Consider the following 5,875-nt stretch of genomic DNA (forward strand, 5'->3'; position numbering starts at 1 on the left):
TGCACCCATGGTCCATCTGTGGCAGACACTCTTGCCAGGTCGTTAGCCCCTCAGGCGGTTTTTTCCCAGACTTCCAACAGGCAACATCTCTTTGGCTGAAGCCTTTCTCTGGCCATCAGAGTCCTCTGTATCTCCACGTTTGGAAGCTCTCAGCTCATGCAAGCTAACCCCAGGAGCAGTCCTAACCAATGGCTAATGGGAATCCCCTCAATGAAGATAACTCCGAGATGTATTTCCACACTGGCTCCCAGATCGGCCATCAGGATGAAGCTCCTGTTGACTACAGAGTACACCCCATACTAGTGTCTTTCCCTCCCCTGTCGCACTCCCTGCCCTCCCCTATCAGCATTTTCCCTACAATTATCTCTCTGTCAACTCCTTGCTCTCAAATATCTGTCCCAAGGTAGATCCGAAAGATGCAATTATTTTAACCACACTCTCTTCAAGACGTGTCAGTTTTTCTTCACTCCCGTGGAAAATCTACCCCAACCACCAGTCGAGTCCCCTGAGAAAAATCACTTAACCGTGCTGATTGACCTTTCCCCAATTTAGTTTTTATAACCTGAAGCTTACGCTTTATTACTGTTTAAAATCCTCATCAGTTCCTTTCTCCCTTCCCAGAAGAAGCATCTTCAAACTATTACTATTAATGAGTTCTACTTACTTCCATCTCCCTGCTTCAGAGTCCCCAACTCCTTCCCTGAGAAAAGAGAAGCAAATGCCAGTAAACTCCTGGGGACTTCTATATCTAAGTTTCACACATATTTATTTATTTTCTCTGATGGACAAGTTTTCCTTTGGGGCTTTTCTTTGCATTTGGTACAGGATGACTGTGGAACCAGACAAAGTAGGTTCACATCCTGGTCTGCCACTTACCAGTCTTGTGACCTTGGGGGATTGGTTCAATTTCTCTCCTCTACAATCTAGAGATAGAAACAGTACCTGCTTCATGTGATAGATTGCAAAGTAAATGAGTTAACACTTGTAAAGCCCATAGACCATTGCCTGAAATATTGTAAGTACTTAATATATGTTATCGTTCCAAATGTTCTGCAATGAACCCCTGTCACTTTTGAAATCAGGGGAAAAAAGAGTATATTACTGTATATTTTATGGATGTTCATATTTCTGTTTACCAGTTCTTACCTACTGTCTCTTTTCTTGGAAGACCAGAGGCCTCTATGTGTGCATGCTAACTGTTCTACTTGTACTCACTAACTCAGCCTCTAATTTATCACCTACAATCTGACCTCTCAGTGTCCCCCTTCTCACTTCTGTCATCATTCTCTCCTTTTCCACTGAATCAGACTCAAATATGATCAAATTGTTCTCATCCGAAGAAAGAAAAAACAAAATTCCTTCCATCCCACTGTCGTATGAAGTTAACTCTTTCCTGTCAGCTGCCCCTAGCTTTCTCACCTCATATCAGCCACCAAAATCAGACCTGCCCCCTGCTAGTAAGCTCTTCCAGCAGTGACTAATGGACTCACAATTACCAAACTGACAATTTTTTTCAAGTTCTACTGGACTTCTTTCAATAGCATTTGATGCTGTCTGTTACCATCACCCTCTATTGATTAATCTATACTGACTTATTGAGCATTTACCATAAACGTTGCATTATGTACAGTTTTCGGTGCCAGTGACACAGTGTTAAAGACTGCCTTAGGTTGTGTTTCCCCAGGAAGCAGCCCCAGAGTTCAGTGTAAGTCGTTTATTTGAGGAGAAGAGACACTGGTAGGGGAGTGAGGAAGTACACAGAGGAGAAAAAGCCAATATAGGTACATTCATGAGCAGGAAGGATAGTTTGACTCAGTCCTGCTTGGACCTCTCGGAGAGAGCAGAAGGGAAACTTCAGCGCTGTCCCTGACACAGGGCAGAGGAAATGAAGTATTCTGCCACTTCTCATCTGTCGGTAACTTCTGTGCCCCCACAGCCGGCCTCATGCGAGGCCCAGCATGCTTGAGGAAAAGCCTCAGACAGAACGTTGTGGAAGCTTGCAGTGAGAAGCTGCCGGTATCTATGGCAACAGGGATGTGTCAGGGCCACCAGCAGAGTCTGCGCCAAAGACAGACAAGGTTCCTCTTCTTTGGTGCTTCCAGGGACAAATAACACAATATGAGCAGAAAAAAGGAACCTGAGGCCTAATTAAAGGCAAGAGCCAGACTTTCACAAGTCTGGGGCAGAGCACTTCAGACAAAGGGATAAGCAAATGCAATGGCCCAGGGGGAAAGTGGACTAGGTATGTTTAAAGAACAGAGAAATGCCTTTTGTGTGGCTGGATTTAGTGAACAGTAGTGGGAGAATGTGCAGATGGGGTCAGAGAGCTGGACAGGGGTCAAATGTGGGTCCACTTAGGTCCTGATAAAGTTTGGATTATAGTCAAAGAGCAATGAGAAACCATTGGGGGATTTTAACCAGGGGAATGACATGATCTTGTTTGTGCTTTTGTAAAAGCCTTCTATTTGCTACATGGAGAATGGTCTAGGTAGAAGGAGAATAAAATCAGAATCAGGGAGGCCACTGAGAAATCTGCTGCAGTTGTCCAGGGGAGAGATGTTAGTGTCTAGGAATCATGGGGTGCCTGTGTAAGAAAAGGAAGTACAGAAATTCATACATAACTAGGAGCTGAATTGATAAGACTTGCTGATGGGGGGAGGTTGGTGGTGGAGGTCATCAGAAAGGTATCTGTTTGCTTACTTGAGCAGCTGGGTAGGTGGTGAGCAATTTACTGAGATGGGAAAGCCTGGGAGAAGATACGGTTGGGGTGAAAAGGGAAGAGAATCTTTCTTTGGCTTTTAGGATATTACCCACTCTTGCTTTTTTCCAACTCTCTGATTCCTCTTTCTTCTTTTTTTAAAAAGTTTATTTTGAGAGAGAGAGAGCATGCACATGCGCAGGGGTTCATGTGCGTAGGGCTGGGTCTTGCCTTTAATTAGGCCTCAGGTTAAATATTACCTCCAAAGAGGGGTCTTCCCTGACCCCACCATCCAATTAGTAGACACTTTCTGTATTCGTTTGTGAGGGCTGCCGTAACAAAGTTATCACAGACCAAGTGGCTTACATGACAGACATTTATTGTCCCACCCTCTGGAAGTTAGAAGTGTAAATGAAGGCACTGTCATGGCTGGTTCCTCCTGAGAGCTGTCAAGGAGAATCTGACACAGAGAGAGAATGCCAAGCAGGCTTCATGCTGTCAGTGCAGAGCCCAACGTGGGGCTCCATCCCACGAACCGTGAAATCTTGACCTGAGCAGAATTCAAAACTCAGACACTTAACTGACTGAGCCACTTAGGAGCCCCTGTGACTCTTCTTTCTGTTTTTCTTCTTGGTTCCTCTTTCTCTATCCATAGAAATGTTGGACTTTCATATTCCTTTCTCCTTGCTCCTCATACTCTCCTTGGGTGATTTCATCTATTCCCAAAACTCTGGTACCAATTCTATGCCAATCATTACCAATTGTACATAGCCACCCCAACCTCTCTTCAGAGTTTTCAGAACTACATTTTCAACTGCCTTGTAGATTTCACACCTGGAAATTTACACTAATGTGTCCAAGCCTCTCTAAACCCATCCATTCAGGCTTACCCCCAAATCTACTCATCTGGGTGGGTTGTCTAGCTCAGCCAGTGACTCAGCCATCCACCTTTCCTCTCTTGTTCTCATCTCTTCCCACATGTACACCCACATTCTTCCCTAAGCCCCACGATTATAGTTACAAGAACTGTTACTGTGTAGCAGAAGAAAAGAAAAGCATTAAGAATTAAAATTTTACCAGTTAATGATTTATCTAGAATTGAAAATCTTATTTTCAAGACAGTATTCTAAGGGTATATGAAATATTGTAAGGTTTTATGAAATACTTGGTGCTTGGGATATTTGCTAGATGAAAACATAAATTTACTAGAGGTGAGTAATAGGAAAAAGTTCCTAGGCCATAAATTAAGCATCAAACATTTAAGTATAGATTTTGTCACTAATTTACCATTTATTCCTGGCTAATAAGTCATTTTCCACATTTGTGTCTGAGTTTTCTAATCTGTCAAGCTGCTATGAAAATTAAACCCATCCCTATGCAACTCACAGGGATGTTTCACCATAAAGGAAAGAAGATTGTTACATTAAAAGTGTCAGGGAGGAAATAGAATCAAATAGTATATTAAAAGAATAATCCATCATGACCAAATAGGGTTTAATCCAAGAAGTAAAAATAGTTTGATATTTAGATATCTAGTAATATTACTCACTACATTAACAGATAGAAGAAAATAAGCCATGTAATTATTGAGAAAGATGTCAAAAACCATTGGAAAAAATTCAATAATAATTTATTATTTTAAAAAACTTTCTTATTAAGGTAAGCAACTTTTCTTTTAATTTTTGGCAGCTAGTTACACTTTACTATGTTTCTCATAAATTGCATGTTTAGGGTGAAGAGTTTCAAAAACCTTTGCTTTTAAAAATTGCTTTTTGCTCTTCCTTCCTGTTGCCATCGCAAAAGCACCAGCAGCCAAAATGAAGTTCAATCGCTTTGTGACTTCTGATCAGAGCAAGAACCACAAAAGGCATTCAATGTATCTTCCCACATTCGCAGGAAGATTATGTCTTCCCTTCTCTCCAAAGAGCTGAGACAGAAGTACAAAGTTCGATCCATGCCCATCCCAAAGGATGACAAAGTACAGGTTGTGCAAGGACACTGCAAAGGTCAGCAAATTGGCAAAGTAGTCCAGGTTTACGGGAAGAAATACATCCTCTACATTGAATGAGTACAGTGAGATAAGACAAATGACACACTTGTCCACGTGGGCATCATCCTAGTAAAGTGGTTGTCACTAGACTAAAACCAGACAAAGACCACAAAAAGATCCTTGAAGGTAAAGAAGGGCAAGTCTCACCAAGTAGGAAAGGAAAAGAGCAACTAAAAGGAAGAAACAATTGAGAAGATGCAGTACTAAAGTAATCTTATCTACAACTTGCAACAAAAACCATTAAAATGAAATAAAATCCTTTTCAATTAAAAAAAAAACACCAAAAATACTTTTCAGTGATAACAAGTATGAAAGAATAGAATTTGAAGTAGAATTTCATTATTTGAAATCATGTTAAAGGCTTATACTTGTTCCATTATTTTTCTTTAATGGTCTTAAATCAGAAAGGCAATATCCCGTAATAACTGTGTGAAAGAATACCTGTTCTGGGAATATGGGTGAGCTCAACAGTAGAGAAGCAGGGACACAAAATGAATTTTGATTTTTCTTTTCTTTTAAGAAATTGTCTGCAGACATTCCTATCTCTTTCCAGCGACTCAAGCTGACTATATCTAATTGGAACACAAAAACCAATCATTCAGCTCTCCCACCCCTGGGAGAGCTCACCCACCACCACCACCTATACATATATATGTATAGGTATAGGTATACATATACCGGAATTTTGGACCTTGGTAATTTTTAAAAGCTCCCCAAAGTGACTCTAACATGTAACTGCAGTTATAAAACACTACTCTAGTTTAATTTTTTTATTAAATGAGCAAACATAGACCCTGAGTGATCAGCTAGATATTGGCAGATCTAATTGACTTATAGGTAATACTTATGTTAAGAAGATTTCCAAAACTTGGAAATGAGTAAAAAAAGATGACTGTATCCATTCAGTGCCTTCCTAAAATGGCCTTCCTTAAGGCCTAAAAACATGGCCTTAAGCTCACCCAAGGATCACCTTTAAAGACATAAGACATTTTAAAGACATGTTGAAGCCTGTAAAGGTTAGATGTTAATTTGCGAAAATGAATACCACACGAATGAGTTTTTGTATAATAGAAATAAAAATTATTTCTATTAAGCTGAGAAGATAATCCCAAAGGTTATGGTTTATT

The 5,875-nt window shown here is 40.5% G+C and overlaps 1 pseudogene; it reads left to right on the forward strand.

Annotated features, from left to right (window-relative positions):
* The first annotated feature begins 4,515 nt into the window (after positions 1 to 4,515).
* Positions 4,516 to 4,955, forward strand: LOC115286952 (annotated as a pseudogene).
* The last annotated feature ends 920 nt before the right edge of the window (positions 4,956 to 5,875 follow it).

This window comes from Suricata suricatta, chromosome 3, assembly GCF_006229205.1.
Source record: "Suricata suricatta isolate VVHF042 chromosome 3, meerkat_22Aug2017_6uvM2_HiC, whole genome shotgun sequence".
In the NCBI taxonomy this organism is placed as follows: domain Eukaryota; kingdom Metazoa; phylum Chordata; class Mammalia; order Carnivora; family Herpestidae; genus Suricata; species Suricata suricatta.